Source organism: Diceros bicornis, chromosome 24, assembly GCF_020826845.1.
Source record: "Diceros bicornis minor isolate mBicDic1 chromosome 24, mDicBic1.mat.cur, whole genome shotgun sequence".
NCBI classification, from domain to species: domain Eukaryota; kingdom Metazoa; phylum Chordata; class Mammalia; order Perissodactyla; family Rhinocerotidae; genus Diceros; species Diceros bicornis.
The window spans coordinates 6,433,325-6,451,858 of NC_080763.1; positions in this window are offsets into that span (position 1 = coordinate 6,433,325).

Genomic DNA, 18,534 nt, shown 5'->3' on the forward strand with positions numbered 1-18,534 from the left:
TTCTCCCTCTCTTTCTCTCTTTCTGTCATATCCCTGGATCTGGGGAAGCAAGCATCAATGTTAGGAACCCTATGGAGGGGCCCACAGAAGAGAGACCCAAGGAAGTGCCCATGTCAACACGGAAAGGAATTCAGGCTCTCAATTCAAACTGAATCCTGACAACAGTAACATGACTGACCCTGGGTTCAGATTTTGCCAGAGTAGAGCCTCAGTTGAGGCCACAGCCCCAGCTGCATAGAGACCTTGAGGCAGAGGCACCCAGCTAAACCATTCCTGGTCCACAGAAATTGCGAGCTATTAAATATTCATGCTTTATAAGTGCTAGGTTTTGGAGTAATGTTGTCAGAGAGGAGCAGACAGCTAACACAGCCTACCAGGCCCCATGCCCCCTATCTTCCACTCCAACTCCTGCTCTCTCCTCCCAGGCTCCCTCCAGCCACACTGGCCACCTTTCTAACCTCCTCCGGCCAACTCATTTCTCCCTGTGAGTCTCTGCACCAGTGGTGCCTTCTCCCTGACACACTCCTCCCAGACTTGTGCAGGACTGGCTCCCTCTTGTCATTCTGGTCCCAGTAAATGTGAGCCTCAGTGAGGCCTTTGAGACCCTCCTACCCAGTGACTCGCAAGCCCTCCCTCACAACACCCTGCTTTATTTTGGGGTCAGCACTTGCTCTTTTCTTTCACGTATCTTGCTTTTATGCTTTTGTCCTTCTCTCCTCCAAACTGTGAGCTCCTGGCAGGCGGAAGTTACTTGTCCATTTTCAGCACTGCACTTGGGCCCACCCAGGCACCTGGCACCGGGTGAGTGTCAGCATAGCTGCCGAATAAATAAGTGGGAAGACCTTGGAGCTTTCCTTTGCGCTTCTGACCAGCTCAGTCTGTAGAGGTTTTCACTCATAATAGGAGGTTCATGTTGTTTCTGAGGAAGGGGCATGGCCAGGATGACCTCTGAAGTACTTTTCCTTTCTCCAGGTGCCCCAGCAAGGCTCAGTGGGCACCACTGACACATGAGGCCGTCTGTCTCCTGGTGTCTTGCACTCACACTGCAGCACTAGGCTGGCACCTTTATTTGGGTGTCTTCAAGGCAGAGGTTCTCGAGAGTCCTAGGTGTATAGGAGCAGGATCTGTAGGCTTCCAAGGCTGTGGGAGGGACCTCGGAAGCTACTCCTGCCGTTCTCTTTGCCTCTTCCCTCTGGGATGTTTAGTTTGTTCACAATGCACCCTCACCTCAGCCAGGGCAATGATTCCCCCCTACGTCAAAATGAGGACCCCAAGGATACAGTTAGGACTTGTCTTATTCCTGGACCAGAGCACTGGGGAGAAAGTCTTCTCACTAAATGGCCCCAGGTCATTGGTTATCCAACTGGGAAAGAAATTCATCTTGACTCCTACTTCACACTATAAACAAAAGTCAATTTTAGGTGGATTTTATTTTATTTTTTTTTTAATTTTTTGTTTATTGCAGTAACATTGGTTTATAACATTGTAAAAATTTCAGGTGTACATCATTATACTTCTATTTCTGCATAGATTACATCATGTTCACCACCGAAATACTAATTACAACCCATCACCACACACATGTGCCAAATTATCCCTTTCACCCTCCTCCCTCCCCCCTTCCCCTCTGGTAACCACCAATCCAATCTCTGTCTCTATGTGTTTGTTTATTGTTGTTATTATCTACTACATAATGAAGGAAATCATACAGTATTTGACCTTCTCCCTCTGACTTATTTCACTTTGCATTATACCCTCAATGTCCATCCACGTTGTCACAAATGGCTGGATTTCATCGTTTCTTATGGCTGAGTAGTATTCCATTGTGTGTATATACCACATCTTCTTTATCCATTCGTCCCTTGATGGGCACTTAGGTTGCTTCCAAGTCTTGGCTATTGTGAATAACGCTGCAATGAACACAGGGGTGCATGTACCTTTACAAATTGGTGTTTTCAAGTTCTTTGGATAAATACCCAACAGTGGAATAGCTGGATCATATGGTAGTTCTATCCTTGATTTTTTGAGGAATCTCCATACTGTTTTCCATAGTGGCTGCACCAGTTTGCACTCCCACCAGCAGTGTATGAGAGTTCCCTTCTCTCCACATCCTCTCCAACACATGTTGTTTCCTGTCTTGTTAATTATAGCCATTCTGACGTACGTGAGGTGATATCTCATTGTAGTTTTGATTTGCATTTCCCTAATAGTTAGTGATTTTGAACATCTTTTCATGTGCCTGTTAGCCATCTGTATATCTTCTTTGGAGAAATGTCTGTTCAGGTCTTTTGCCCATTTTTTAATTGGGTTGGTAGTTTTTTTGTTGTTGAGATGCATGAGTTCTTTATATATTTTGGAGATTAACCCTTTATCGGATGTATGGTTTGCAAATATCTTCTCCCAATTGTTAGGTTGTCTTTTCGTTTTGTTGATGGTTTCCTTTGCTGTGCAGAAGCTTTTTAGTTTGATGTAGTCCCATTTGTTTATTTTTTCTATAATTTCTCTTGCCCGGTCAGACATGGTGTTTGAAAAGATGTTGCTAAGACCGATGTCAAAGAGCATACTGCCTATGTTTTCTTCTAGAAGTTTCATGGTTTCAGGTCTTACATTCAAGTCTTTAATCCATTTGGAGTTAATTTTTGTGTATGGTGTAAGGTAAGGGTCTACTTTCATTTTTTTGCATGTGGCTATCCAGTTTTCCCAACACCGTTTGTTGAAGAGACTTTCTTTTCCCCATTGTATGTTCTTGGCTCCTTTGTCAAAGATTAGCTGTCCATAGACGTGTGGGTTTATTTCTGGGCTTTCGATTCTATTCCATTGATCTGTGTGTCTGTTTTTGTGCCAGTACCATGCTGTTTTGGTTACTATAGCTTTGTAGTATATTTTGAAATCAGGGAGTGTGATACCTCCAGCTTTGTTCTGTTTTCTCAGGATTCCTTTAGCTATTCGGGGTCTTTTGTTGTTCCATATAAATTTTAGGATTCTTTGTTCTATTTCTGTGAAAAATGTTGTTGGAACTTTGATAGGGATTGCATTGAATCTATAGATAGCTTTAGGAAGTATGGACATCTTAACTATGTTAATTCTTCCAATCCAAGAGCACGGAATATCTTTCCATTTCTTTGTGTCTTCTTCAATTTCTTTCAGAAATGTTTTATAGTTTTCAGTGTATAGATCTTTCACCTCTTTGGTTAAGTTTATTCCTAGGTATTTTATTCTTTTGGTTGCAATTGTAAATGGGATGGTACTCTTAATTTCTCTTTCTGCTACTTCGTTGTTAGTGTACAGAAATGCAACTGATTTTTGTATGTTGATTTTGTATCCTGCAACTTTACCATATTCGTTTATTACTTCTAAAAGTTTTCTGGTGGATTCTTTAGGGTTTTCTATATATAAAATCATGTCATCTGCAAATAGTGACAGTTTCACTTCTTCCTTTCCAATTTGGATCCCTTTTATTTCTTTCTCTTGCCTGATTGCTCTGGCTAGGACTTCCAGTACTATGTTAAATAGGAGTGGTGACAGTGGGCATCCTTGTCTGGTTCCTGTTCTTAGAGGGATAGCTTTCAGTTTTTCACCATTGAGGATGATATTAGCTGTGGGTTTGTCATATATGGTCTTTATTATGTTGAGGTACTTTCCTTCTATACCCATTTTATTCAGAGTTTTTATCATAAATGGATGCTGTATCTTGTCAAATGCTTTCTCTGCATCTATTGAGATGATCATGTGATTTTTATTCTTCATTTTATTAATGTGGTGTATTACATTGATTGATTTGTGAATGTTAAACCATCCCTGCATACCTGGAATAAATCCTACTTGATCATGGGGTGTATAATCTTTTTAACGTATTATTGTATGCGATTTGCTAGTATTTTGTTGAGGATTTTTGCATTGATGTTCATCAGTGATATTGGCCTGTAATTTTCTTTTTTTTTGTGTTGTCCTTGTCTGGTTTTGGTATCAGGGTAATGTCAGCTTCATATAATGAGTTAGGGAGCTTCCCCTCCTCCTCAATTTTTTGGAAGAGTTTGAGAAGGATAGGTATTAAGTCTTCTTTGAATGTTTGGTAGAATTCACCAGGGAAGCCGTCTGGTCCTGGACTTTTATTTTTGGGGAGGTTTGTGATTACTGTTTCGATCTCCTTACTGGTGATTGGTCTATTCAAATTCTCTACTTCTTCTTGATCCAGTTTTGGAAGGTTATATGATTCTAAGAATTTATCCATTTCTTCCAGATTGTCGAATTGGTTGGCATATAGCTTTTCATAGTATTTTCTTATAATCGTTTGTATTTCTGAGGTGTCTGTTGTAACCTCTCCTCTTTCATTTCTGATTTTACTTATTTGTGCCTTTTCTCTTTTTTTCTTGGTGAGTCTAGCTAAAGGCTTGTCAATTTTGTTGATCTTTTCAAAGAACCAGCTCTTGGTTTTATTAATTTTTTCTATTGTTTTTTTGATCTCTATTTCATTTATTTCTGCTCTGATTTATATTATTTCCCTTCTTCTACTGATTTTGGGCTTTGTTTGTTCTTCTTTTTCCAGTTCCTTTAGGTGCATTGTTAGGTTGTTTATTTGAGATTTTTCTTGTTTGTTGAGATAGGCCTGTATGGCTATAACTTCCCTCTTAGAACCGGTTTTGCTGTATCCCATAAGTTCTGGCATGTCGTATTTTCATTTTCATTTGTCTCCAGGTATTTTTTGATTTCTTCTTTGATTTCTTCGTTAACCCAGTCGTTGTTCAGTAGCATTTTGTTTAATCTCCATATATTTGTGGCTTTTCTGATTTTCTTCCTATAGTTGATTTCTAGTTTCATACCGTTGTGGTCAGAAAAGATGCTTGGTATTATTTCAATCATCTTAAATTTATGGAGACTTGTTTTGTGGCCTAATATGTGATCAATCTTGGAGAATGTTCCATGTGCATTTGAAAAGAACGTGTATTCTTCGGTTTTTGGATGGAATGCTCTGTATATATCTACTAGGTCCATCTGTTCTAGTGTGTCGTTTAAGGCCAATGTTTCCTTATTGATCTTCTGTTTGGATGATCTATCTGTTGGTGTAAGTGGAGTGTTAAAATCCCCTACTATTATTGTGTTACTGTCTATTTCTGTTTTTATGTCTGTTAATAATTGCTTTACATATTTAGGTGCACCTACATTGGGTGTTTAGATATTTACAAGTGTTATATCCTCTTGTTGGATTGTTCCCTTGATCATTATGTAATGCCCTTCTTTGTCTCTTTTTACAGTTTTTGTTTTGAAGTCTATTTTGTCTGATATGAGTACTGCTACCCCAGCTTTCTTTTCATTGCCATTTGCGTGGAGTATCTTTTTCCATCCCTTCACTTTCAGTTTGTGAGTGTCTTTAGGTCTGAAGTGTGTCTCTTGTATGCAGCATATATATGGGTCTTGTTTTTTTATCCAATCAGCCACCCTATGCCTTTTAATTGGAGCATTTAGTCCAGTGACGTTTAAAGTAGCTATTGATAAGTATGTACTTACTGCCATTTTTTAACTTTTTTTTTTTCTCACTGTTTTAGTAGTCCTTCTCTGTTCCTTTCTTCTTCTATACAGAATTGATGGTCACTTTAGTTTGACCTCTGTCTGAAAGCTGTACTCTGTAACTCCCCTCCTCCCTCCTTTTATGTTTTTGATATCATATCTAACCCCTTTTTTGTGCATTTGTATCCATTACGTTCTTATCATGGAAATAGATAATTTTTCCTATTTGTGGTCTTCTCTTTTCCCCTTAAATCAGTCCCTTTCACATTTCTTGTAGCACTGGTTTCTTGGTGACAAACTCCTTTAATTCTTGCTTGTCTGGGAAATTTTTGATCTCTCCTTCCATTTTGAATGATAACCTTGCTGGGTAGAGTATTCTTGGCTGTAAGTTTTTTCATTTTAGCACTTTAAATATATTGTGCCATTCTCTTCTAGCCTGTAAGGTTTCTGCTGAGAAGTCAGCTGATAGCCTTATGGGCTTTCATTTGTATGTAACTTACATTCTCTTGCAGCTTTTAGGATTCTCACTTTATCTTTAATTCTGGACATTTTGATTATGATGTGTCTTGGTGTGGGCCTCTTTGGGTTTATCTTGTTTGGGGCTCTCTGTGCTTCCTGTACCTGGATATCTGTTTCCTTCCTCAGGTTAGGGAAGTTTTCATCTATTATTTCTTGAAATAGATTCTCTGCCCCCTTGTCTCACTCTACTCCTTCCGGGACACCTATAACACGGATGTTAGTGCGCTTGATGTTGTCCCAGAGGTCCCTTAGACTGTCCTCACTCTTTTTAATTCTTTTCTCTTTTACCTGTTCACCTTGAGTCATTTCTTCTAGTCTTTCATCCAGCTCACAGATCCGTTCTTCTGTATCCTCTACTCTGCTTTTGAGTCCCTCTAATGAATTTTTCATTTCCAGTATTGTATTCTTCATTTCTGATTGGTTCTTTTGTATATCTTCCATTTCTTTGTTGACATTCTCACTGAGTTCATCTATTCTTCTCCCCAGATCAGTGAGCATCCTTAACACTCTTTGCTTGAACTCTCTGTCAGGTAGGTTGCTCATTTCTGTTTCACTTAGTTCCTTTTCTGGGGTTTTGTCCTGTTCCCTTACTTGGAATGTATTCTTTTGCCTCCTCATTTTGCCTCTTTCCCTGTGCTTGTGTCTACGTATTAGGTAGGTCAGCTACGTTTCCTGCTCTTGGATAGGTGACCTTATGTAAGTGATGCCTTAGGAGGCTTCCAGTGTGCTTCCCTCAGTTCTCAATGTTCCATGGGTGACCCCTATGTGGGCTATGTGTGTCCTTCTGTTGTGGCCTATTTGCTCTCCCTGTAGGCGCCCAGAGAGGCCGAGTTATGCTCCTGGCCAGCTGTTATAATGCTCAGCTGCTTGTAGTTGTTGTGGGCCCTTCAGTCTCTTTATCAGGTGTGGGGAGCGCCAGCACAGTTGGCTGCAAGTTCTAATACCACATTTGTGTTGCAGTATTTCTTTTAAGTGAGTAAGCCCCCAGCGTGGCAGGTTGTTAGGCTCAGGGCCTTACAATTGCTGTAAGCCTCTAGCCTATTAGGTCTCTTGTCAGCTCTCTGAGGATTGCAGCTGGGTGGGGCTGGCCTCAGGCATGGGAGCACCCAATTGTTTCAGGCTTTGGAAGGTGGGGCAAACCCCCTCTGTGGGTCTTTGAGAAGCACAAGTCTTCTGCAGCTGACAAGCCCTGCCGCCCACAGGTCCACACACACAGTCAACACAGTCCTGCCCTGTGTGCGAGGCCCGACCTCCCCAAGCGGACCCAGTCTCTCCACGGCAGGAGCCCCACACACTCCACCACCGCCCCACACTCTCCACCCACTCCTTGTGCACACCCTGCCCCGCTAAACTCGACTCAGTTGCCAGGCTGCAGAGAATCCAGTCACCAATCTATGCAGGCCCACAAGTTGCCTGAGGGCTTGTTGTTGGGTGGGGCCAGTCTCTAGGGTGGGCTGCCTGCCCTGGCTGAGCTGGATTAAATCGGTGCTCTAGCGGGTGGGGCAGACCTGGGCTAGCAGGCCTCAGGGAGAACTCCAATGGCGTCTGTGTCAGCAGGCCCACACCAGGCCACAACAATGGCCGCCGCCAATGTCCCAGTCCCTGGAGAGGTCTCACCTCTCACCGAGATGCACTCAGGGCCTATCAGGTGAGTCTCTTTTCACCACAGCACTGTGCACCTTTCTTTCTGGTGATTTTAGGATGCTTTCTGAAATGGGTGCGTTTGCGCGCGGGCCCTTTAAGAGCCGGTTTTGGTTTCTTTGTGAACCAGCTTTTCTTGGGGTTCTCCCCAATGTTTTAGTAGCAGGCACAGTCAGATATTATGCCGCTGGTCTCGATTGTGCTGGGTCCACAAAATGCCCACAGTGGGGGCGCTCCCGGCTCAGGGCCCCGCGCCTCCAGGGAGGCTGCGCACCTGTGAGCTGCTCCCGGCGGCCGTGAGGCGGGCGGCTTGTGAAGGCGGCGTTTTTCCTCTCCAGAAGGGAGTCTCTGCCTCTTCCACCTCAGTTAGGATTGTCCGTTGTTGCAGGGGTTCCTCTTATCCAGTTTTCAGTTCTGTCTCAGGGGTAATTTTTCCACGAGTAGTTGTAAATTGGCTGTGTCCGCGGGAGGAGGTGAGTTCCCAGTCTGCTTACACTGCCATCTTGAGTTCGCCCCCCCTTTAGGTGGATTTTAAATCCAAATGTGAAAGTTTAAAACAATGACATTTGTAGTAGACAACACAGGAGAATCTTTTCCTGACCTGGAGCAGGCAAAGACTTCTTAGATAGGTCACAGGGTACACTAAACATAAAGACAAAAATTAGTAAATTGAACCTTATTGCAATTAAGGACATCTCTTCATCAAAAGGCACCTTCAAGAGAGTAAGAAGGCAATAATAGAATGATAATAAATACTTGCCATATTTAACCTGGAAAAAGCCTCATATATGATATGTAACTAGCTCCCATAAATTATTAAGAAAAAAGATAGACAGCCTACTAGAAAAAAATGGACAAAAGATTTGATTAGGCATTTAACAAATGGCCAATAAGTGTTTGAAAATGTGCGTGGCATAATTACTTGTCAGGAAAGTGCAAATTAAAACCCTTATATGATACCAATACACAAAGACCAAAATAAAAACCACTGACAATACAAAGTGTTTGTGAGGATGGAGAGTAACTGGACTTCCATGCACTTCTGCGTGTGTGAACTGTTACAGCCTCTTTCAAAAACTCTCTGGTAGTATCTCCTACAGATGGACTTACACATACTCTGTGACCTCAAAATTCCTCTCTTAGGTAACTACCCAATAGAAATGCCTACATATGTTCACCATTGCAAAAGAATGTTCTGAGCAGCCTTCTTTGGTAATTCTCTAAACCAGAAACCCAAATGTGCATTAATAATAGAAAGGATAAATAAAATAGATTACATTTTTTTATAATGGTATGCTATACAGATGCAAATTAACTATAGCCAGATTCACAAATATGTCTGAAATTTACAAATGTAATGAAAGTAGCCTGACATAAAAGAGTACATTCTATATGATTCCGTGTAAATAAAGCTCAAAAACAAACAAAACTAATAAAGAAATGATAATATTTGTTACTTTTGCCGAAGAGAGGGCAGTGACTTGGGATGGGTACATGAAGAGATCCTGGAGAGTTGGCAATGTTCTGTTTCTTGTATGTACTGGTTACCAGGACTATCCCCTCTGGATAATTTATTAAGCTATACATTTATGATTTCCATACTTTTACGTATTTGTATGCTATGGTTTAACACAAAAATCCAATCAGTTGGATCCATTAATTTTTTTTTTCTGGTTAGTCTCATGTCCAGAGAGCACAGTGTTTTGTTCAAGACACTGTAATTACATGGCCAAGATTAGTATCCTGGATCTAACCATTTCCTATCTCAGAAATCTTGGCCAAGTTACTAACTCTCTGAACTCACGTGTTCATCTGTAAAATTGGCTAGTTACAGTGCCTCTCTCATAGCTATTGATTATTAATATTTATAATCCTCTTTAATAAATATTAGCTCTTGGGGTGATCCTTGTTGTCTTCTTTGCGGGCCATGGAGAAGACGGATGATGGCCTGTGGCAGAGAAAGGAGAATGATTAGGTTCAAGTTGAGACATTTTGAAACTGAAGAGTGAGGGGAGAGACATGATTTTGAGGTGAAGGAAAAATAGACCAAAGTCTTGGCTTTACCCCCTCCACTTCCCTTCTCTGGGCTCCTGTCCATCTCTAAACACAGAAGATGGGCTAACCAGGTGACCTCTAGCTGGCTAGTCTTTCCAGCTGTGACATTGTAGTGTCAGCAGGGCAATGCAAATGTCATGCCAAGGACAAACACAAATGTCCATATTTGATCCAAATTCAAACACAAAGGCCCAGAAACTTCAGAATGAGGGGAAGTCCATTCTCAGTGGTGGAGTTGTGGATTATTTTTATTTTCTCCACTGAATTATTTTCTAATTTTATGTGATATGTGCCCCTTAATCAGAACAAAACACCATACATGATACATCCATGCCTATATACGTATATCCATTTATTTAAAAAAATAAGCACCTGCCAAATCACAGATACCAGGAAGTAGGACCCAGAGACCATCTGGGCAGGAAAACACTGTTTCTGATGCCCAAGGACCAGCCGGCAGGTCACCCTGGGTCAGGACAGAGATACCACAGACTGCTCATCATTCCTGGACATTTCCTATTTTTTTGTTGTGTTTTTCACCCCCTCCTTCAATTACCTACAATTTTTCTTTTTCCAGCTAAAGTTAGTCCAATATTTTGTTACAATATTTCACCTTTTTCATAAAACCAGGGCCAAAGAAGGAGAATAAAAGGGTTTTTTACTCACTATTTCTTTAATTCTGAAACTAGTCTAGATGGAATGATCACTTGTTCTGGAAGGTTGGCATAGGCAGCGTTTATCAGCATTGGAACAGGTACCCCTGCCAGGGGGAGGGACTCCCTGAGGAGTCAGCGCTCCCTTGTGTATGGGAGACCCTCAGCCGGGTTCACGGTCAACCACAAGTCTTTTCAGCTCTGACAATGCAGAACTCTGGTTGCGTGTGTGGGAAAAGAATCAAGCTCTGGGAGAGTCATTCAGGACATCCCTCCTATTCATGCATTTACCCAGGGAGCACTCACTGTGTCTGGATTATGTGCAAGACACTGTGCTAAGGGCAATCGAAGTTGAATCAAAATTAGTAAGTCATACCTGTCCTTAAGGAAATACATTCTAGTTGGATGCTCTGAACTCCTGTATTTGACAACAACCAATGTACTAGCATGTTCAGAGAGAGGAGAGGTGATAGTGGGTGAGGAAGGTGAGATGAGGGGTCAGGCTGAGTGGAGGGGATACCTGCCCCTGGCAGTGGATGGAAGAATGTCTGGGTTTTACCACGCGGAAACAAAAGTATCCCCCAGAGGGGCAGGATGAGGAAAGGGCAGGTGGGCAGGGGGCATATGCAGAAAGAGCTGAGGAGTTTGCTGCAGCGGGGAGAGTCAAGGTGGGAACCAGAGTGTGGGGGCCTCTGTGGTCATGTAGGGACTGTGGGTTGGATTTGGTAGGGGCTGGAGAGTTGGGAGAGACTTGTGAGCAGGAGAGTGGGTAGGTCAGAGCTGTCTTTTCGGAGGTTTCCGTGGCAGTGGTGGGTAGGATGAATGGAATTCAAATTGTCACATAAATTAGCCTTTCCACTACAATTCCATTCAAGCCTTGAGCCCTGAATTCTGGACCCTCAACTTCTTTTATACTGAGAAAGAGGTGGTCTCTTTTAGAAACACTTTCAACTCCCTATTCCTTAATGTCCTGACATTGACTCCGGCTCTGCACAGGTTAGGTAAGGTGTTCAAAGTCAAGGCAACTCAGAACTTGAAGTCATCCTCCTCCTTTTGCTTCTTGGTGATTATCTGGTATCCCTCTCCATTCTCGTTCAAAGACTTCATGAGTGAGTGTCTGCTGAGAGTGGAGCTGTAGGTGTTGAGTTATTCCTGTATGATCACTGGGTGCCCCATCACTTCCTTTGTCAGGAGGACATGAAAACGTTCTTGCTTGTGAGGTAGGTAGGTGGGACCACTGTCTAAGGGGGGCTTGAGTGAGTGTGGGAGACCCCAGCCAAGAGCCACACCCTGACCCCACTGAGGGGACTGGAACCTGGCCTTTGGCTCTACCCAGAGCTGCTGAGGAGGTTTCCTTTTACAATAACAGCCATTGGTTTGTTTTGCAATTTTACTGATCATACAAAGAATGCATACTTTTTGAGGAACATTTGGAAAACACACAGGAGAGAGGTTTCTGCTTGTCATGATGAGTTTCCGTTTTCTGTCCACCGTCCTTGATCTTTACCTGCATTATCCCATCAAACTCTCCAATGCCCCAAGGTCTAGACATTTCCCTCTTTCTCAGATCAAGGCTCGGGGGTTTACCCATTAGCCTCAAGTTATGCTTCTGGAGCTGAGTCCTGCACTCAATTGGCAGTGCAGTTTCATCTGTGAATAGTCCTGACAAATTAGTTGTACAAAGGCACAAGATACTAGGAAGTTCACAGAGAACTGCTTTTAATATTGAGAAACTGGAACCAATCTTATAAAGCTAATCTATTTGCAGATGGTTAAATCATTACGACGTATCTATATTAATGCATTTTAAATGGTCATTAAAAACGGAAGTATATTTGCAGTTATAGGTCAGTTTGCATAGTATTTTCCAACCCTTATGTGAAAAGCAGCATATATGTGTGTATGTCCATACGTATAAATGTGTATGTCCGTAAAAAGTAGGAGTCGGGCAGGAACAGGAGGAAATGTCCACACGTATTGGTTTGCATTGTTTCACTTTTTTTCTTTAACAAAGAGCAAGCATATTTTAAATTTTAAAAAGCTTGATGGAGGACCCACGCTCTCGACCTTTAAACTACGAGGCCTTGAAGCCCCCTCCATAAGCTTTTCAGGAGAGCAGAGCAACAAAGGACCACAATATTTTCCAAAGTTAGAGGCAAGATTTTCATCTTGAGCTCGCTGGGCACTCCCCTGGCCTCCTAAGCAGGCTGACTTTGACTTTAAATACAGATTCCAGGCTATGCCCTTCTGTCTTTTGGGATCTACCTGGATTTCATGTTCTTGAGAAAATCTTTGGCCTTTTCTAGGTGAAACTTCAGCATTTCCTCTTGGCTTTGCTGCCTCAGTTGGTTTAACAGTTTGATGAGGTGGGCCTCCTGGGCCCATGTGAGTTAACACATGTTGAGTCACTGTGAATCTGTGAGTGAAAGCATCTCACACTCATTCTATTCAATGGGTTCCTCCCCAGTGTGAGATTTGTTCTAATGGAAGGAGAGGAGACATTTAAAGGATTTCCCACACATATTCTTTGATTCTTTTCTCTACATATGAATTCTAGGCAAATCAGTAAGTCATAGTTCCTGGTTAAAAACCTTCCCCACGTAAGTTACATACACATGGTATGTTACTGTTTTGCATGCACAGAGATTTTCTTCATTGTAGCATCTCAACTATACAGTTGATTTATTTTGTAGACTTCATTGTGTTTAAAAGACTAGGTATATAAGCCATATTTATGCAATTGTCCTTTTATAAGAACTCAGGTTATAACTCTGTGCTCAGGTTAATTTCCTGCCTAAATTTAAACTATGCAAAACTTGCTGCTGAAACAGTACTTACTCCCAACTCTAATTATACTCATGTTATTGTGCTGTATTCATAATTCATTCCATTCCTAGGGTCTCTAATGGAGGGGACCAGGGTGCACCCTCATGAAACTTACCATTGCTATATAGTTAGATGGGTCCTTCCTGTAGATATCATTTCTTGAGTATTGCGGTCACTTTTCCTGCCTAAAGTAATTTAAAAAACAAATTTCTAGAGGGGGCCAGCCCAGCGGCATGTGGTTAAGTGAGCGTAATCTGCTTCAGCAGCTGGGGGTTCGCAGGTTCAGGTCCCAGGCACGGACTGACTCACTGCTTATCAAGCCACGCTTTGGCGGCATCCCATATAAAGTAGAGGAAGATGGGCACGGATATAAGCCCAGGGCTAATCTTCCTCAGCAAAAAGAGGAGGATTGGCAATGGATGTTAGCTCAGGGCTGATCTTCCTTACAAAATAAATAAATAAATAAATAAATAAATAAATAAATAAATAAATAAATAAATAAAATTTCTAGAAAGGCATTGGGGAAACAAAAATGTTGAAAAGCATGGAAGGCAAATGTGAGTATGTTTCAAATATTGACCCTTACACAGTGAAAGAATGTGAAATAGAGAAAACACACCCGTAAGTAGAAAGATGTTTTAGGTCACTGTCAATTACAAAAATGTTTTCAAAATTAAAGAGAAAATTAAGATGGGATTTTGGTAAGGTTATGAGAGAAGAAGTCATCAAAGGGAAGGGGCAAGGGCAAAGTTCACAGCATGAAACTTTTACTCCAATGAGGACATGAACTCTAAATGAAGAGAATTTGATGAATGCTAAGAATAATGACACCACTTGAGGATTTTTTTGCCCAGTGGCCATTTATACTTTTCTGAAAATACTATTGACTTAAGGAAATCTGCAGCTGACATTACCAAGGTCCTGGTCCCTCGCTGACCAGGCTCTTCCTCATATTGAGCACACCCGCCTGGAACTTTGCCTCAGGCCTTGGAGGAATTCTCTTTCTTCCCTCCATAGCTCCTTTCCTTGCTCCAACTGGAAACTTACATTTGATTTACAGAGCTGATACACTGTTCATGGGGAAAAGATACACGAATTTTGAACTCTGTGTTAAGAGTAATACATAATCTTCAAGTCCAGGACAGGAGACCAGTGAATAATGAAGTGGAGACTAAAGGATAAGTTTAGGGAAGAGAACCTTGTAGGTCCTTGAGCAGAGCAGGAAGAATACCTTGACTCTAAGCCCAAAGCACTGAGGATCTCTCGTTGTGGATGTGCATGAGCAAGCTCACAGAGTAAAGAATCCTCAGTGTTCTCAACATGGGAGGAATTAAATGTTTCTAGTTAATGTTTCTTCATATAAAATTTTATTTTCAAAAGTAACCCAATAAATATAAGCTCCACCAGAATAATCTAAGTTTATGTTTCCTGCTATTTTTACTACTATAGTCTCAAACTCTGGGCTTAGTGCTTAGAACAGAATAATTGCTTAGGAAATGTTTTATCTTATTTAGCCATTAAAAAAAAAGCAATTGAGTTTCCAGCACTGTTCTGGGTGCTGGTAATAGAGCAGCAACAAAGACACGAAATTGTGGTCAGAAAGACTATATTCTAGTGGAGGGACAAAGCACACGTCAGTAAATCAATCAATAAACAGATTACTTGTAGGTAGTTGCAAGTGCAATGAAAGAACAGAAATGAGTGTTGAGAGGAGAGGGTGATATGTGAAAACTGTTCTGGGCACTTGTTGAATAAATAAATCAGTGTTGACCAACTCACCCACAGAGACAAGATGACTAATGTTCTCCAGCATCACATCTATGTACAGCTTCCTCTGGGATGTGCCCACCAAGGCCCACTCTTCCTGGGGGAAGTCCACAGCCACATCCACGATGGTCACTGATTCCTAAAACACCATGGACATTCTGATTCAGTCAGGGCCAGATCTACTGAGGTCCAGGGAAGGACAGTTGATGTGACAGTGCTAGGGAAAGGGGACTGTAGGTACAGAAAGCTCAAAGCCTGTTTGGGATGCCATTCTAGAATTTTCCTATGCTGATCCAGCATGTGCTGTTTATACATAATCACAAAGATAAATACACACACTTAATACATATTAACTTTATTATAAGGGAATATCACATAATGTGCAGTGTGAAATAACCTGGGCATTTTTCTTTGAAGTGTTAGGCCTCACTTCCAGACGGGTATATTATAAGTTTTATATTATAAAATTATATTATATCAAATTATAGTATATTATTAGAAGTTTTGATCTTGAGAATACATAACTACACTCTCTTTCTTAACAATTTCAAGTAAATCACAGACTCATCACAATGCAAGCAATATCCATTGCCTGCGATATAACTGTGATTCTGAGTAAGCATTTCCCCTTTATGAGCCTTACATTTCTCATTTGTGATATGGTTTAACAACCTGTTATGAATGTTGACAGATCCCGTGAGCTAATTTGCAAAGTTTATAACAAACACTCAATAAATATAAATCATAAGTATATTACTTTTTAAATGGTGGCTAATGATAAAGAAATGCCTACCGTTCTGCAGAACTGAACAGACTTAGAGAAAATTGGTTGGCAGGTACAGCCTCTTTCTCTTATCTCTACACATTTTATGAGTTCATTATAAGTTACAAGAACAGATGATCCAGAAACACAACCCAAGGGCCCCTAATAATTGTATACAGAAGGATGGCACTAGCCTGACCCATCCCACAGTGAGGTTCCCATTGTCAATTTTCTCTGGGACCTCCAAGCATCATTGTCTGTCTTGTAACTTAATCCCTCTGCTAAAGGGTAATAGAGCATTTCGTTTGTGTATGGTCCCTCCAGTCCCCCAAAATTACCACAGAATCCAAAATGTTGTTCTATTTACTATACTCCTTCTCAACACACAGCCAAAATTAAGAAAATATTCTCTATGCATTGCATTCAATTTTTAAATTTGATCAAAAATTAATTACAAAGAAACAAACTGAGTTTTGGTAAAAGGGTAAGGAGAATTTTAGTTAATTTTTTTCAGTTATGAAAATGTTCAACTATATTTTTAAAACTTTAATACATTTAAAATTAGTGAAAAAAATAAGTGATTCTTCATTGCTCTTTTGGGTCCAATCCTCTCTTCCACTCCCCACCTCAATGCTGCACAGCCTCCACCCACCCCCTGTGACACTGGATTGATTGAACTCACTTGATGAACTATCTCCCCCCTACTGGATTATAACCTTTGCCCTTACTCATCTTTACTGCCTGTGTTAAGCACACGTCTAAGGCCATTGTAGCCACTAACATTGTTAATAAATGCGTTATTTCTCTACCAAGGCTATGGTCTGGATGAAAAAAAAAAAAAAAAACCCCAACCATTCACATCTCTTCTCTTGCAAGGACATTCTTAATGGAGAATTGACTAAATCAGTGTAAATGTAGGAAGGAGATTATTTATTTATCAGTCCTGGACTTGCGGTAAGCAGAATCCTAGTAAAACATAACTCGCACTAATATTTTTTGGGTTCACTTAGAAGATCCAGGCCAAAAGGAGGAGCCTGCCAATCTGCTTGTAACAGATGTATCAATTCAGGAGTAAAAGCGGTTCCCTCCCCACCTGTGGTTGCATTCCCAAGAACTCACCTGCCCCTGTCTCTATTAGTGTTCTCACCGTGGGACAGTCTGATCACTCAGCAGACAAAGCTGAGCTAAGAAAAGAAGCCATGCGATTTCAGTCTTTTCCACCATTTGTGCATACACCGGTCATGAATTCCTAAATCTTCACATGGCAGGGAATCCCCCAGCTCAATTCACACTCACATGAAGAATGATCTAAGGCAAGCAGGCGAGCAGTCTCTTTTCCTGGGGTCACAGTGAGAAGGCTTTAGCTACCGATGATCACAAGAAAAATATTAATATCCTCATTTTACAGATAACAAAATAAAAGTCGTAGGGTTATGGTGTTATACTTCAATTAGACCTGGTGTTCAGAGGCATTATTTAATTCCTCCCCTGATGCCACATCTTAAGAGAATCTCACTTATGTTACATAGGAATTCTTGTATCCACAACCAAGGGTACAATTACAGGATTTCTGATGTAATATTTCTTGGTTAGGTACATTAGCATTTCTTCTTTAATACCTACACTAGCCCCTAGTGGCCCACATCCTCCCTCTGTACCCTGTCCCCCACCCTCTGTGTATACTTGTCCTCAATCATTGTGTCTTCACATGGGGCATTCAGGCAATATCAGTGCAACCCCAGCTCTATCCTACACATCCCTGGATATATGACCAGGATATTTTATTTATTTATTTATTTTTGTTGAGGAAGATTGGCTCTGAGCTCACATCTATGCCCATCTTTCTCTATTCTGTATGTGGGACACCGCCACAGCGTGGCTTGTTGAGCAGTACATCTGTCCACGCCCGGGATGCGAACCTGCGAACCCCGGGCTGCTGAAGTGGAGTGCACCCACTTAACCACTACGCTACCAGGCTGGCCCCATGACCAGGCTATTTTGAGTCTACTTAATGGTAGCATGCAACAATTCAAAAATTCATCTCTTGTTGAAGGGTTCAATGACTCTCATCACGTAAATATAGCACTAAAAATCCCTTGCATAGGAAAGAAGCAATAGTACATACGTGGTAATGCTACTGCTGTGTCTCACATTCCCCATAGGGTAGGAAGGCTTATAAATTACATACTGAAGGGATTTTAGTTGAGTATTTCAGATATTGTTGTGAAATGGCAGCTGGACTTCTGTCCCAGTAATTATCATCAACAGGAACATCCCTTCTTGTCATAATTTATATATATGGAAGCATCTTTCAACTTTAAAGTACTACGTAGAACACTGTTAATAAATGTACTGCATAGACAAATAATGATAGTGTGTCATGAAGAAGGTTAGAATCACAAGCCTTTGAGCCCGAGGTCTGCAGAAGAGAAAAATTATGTAATAAATAAAGATCCTGCAACTGCAATTACATATATTTGCTTATTTAGTCCCCATAATTCTACTGTTTATGAATTAGTTACCCATTTAACAAATGACATAAGCTGGTTCAGAAAACTTTATGAATATGACAAAATCCCTTGGCTTCAAAATGAAAGAGCTAGAATTTAAACTCAGCTCTGCCTGTCTCTAAATCTCAAATAATTAAACATTCTTGTCTTGAGGGGTTTTACCTCAACCCAGACCCAGGTTTTGCCTAGATACGTCACCTCTCTGGTCAATGACCAGAGGCCTCTCTCTCCTCTCACAACCCTCTCCTTTCAGCCTGTTCACAAATTACTCCCCAGGCCCAGGTCCTCTGACTAT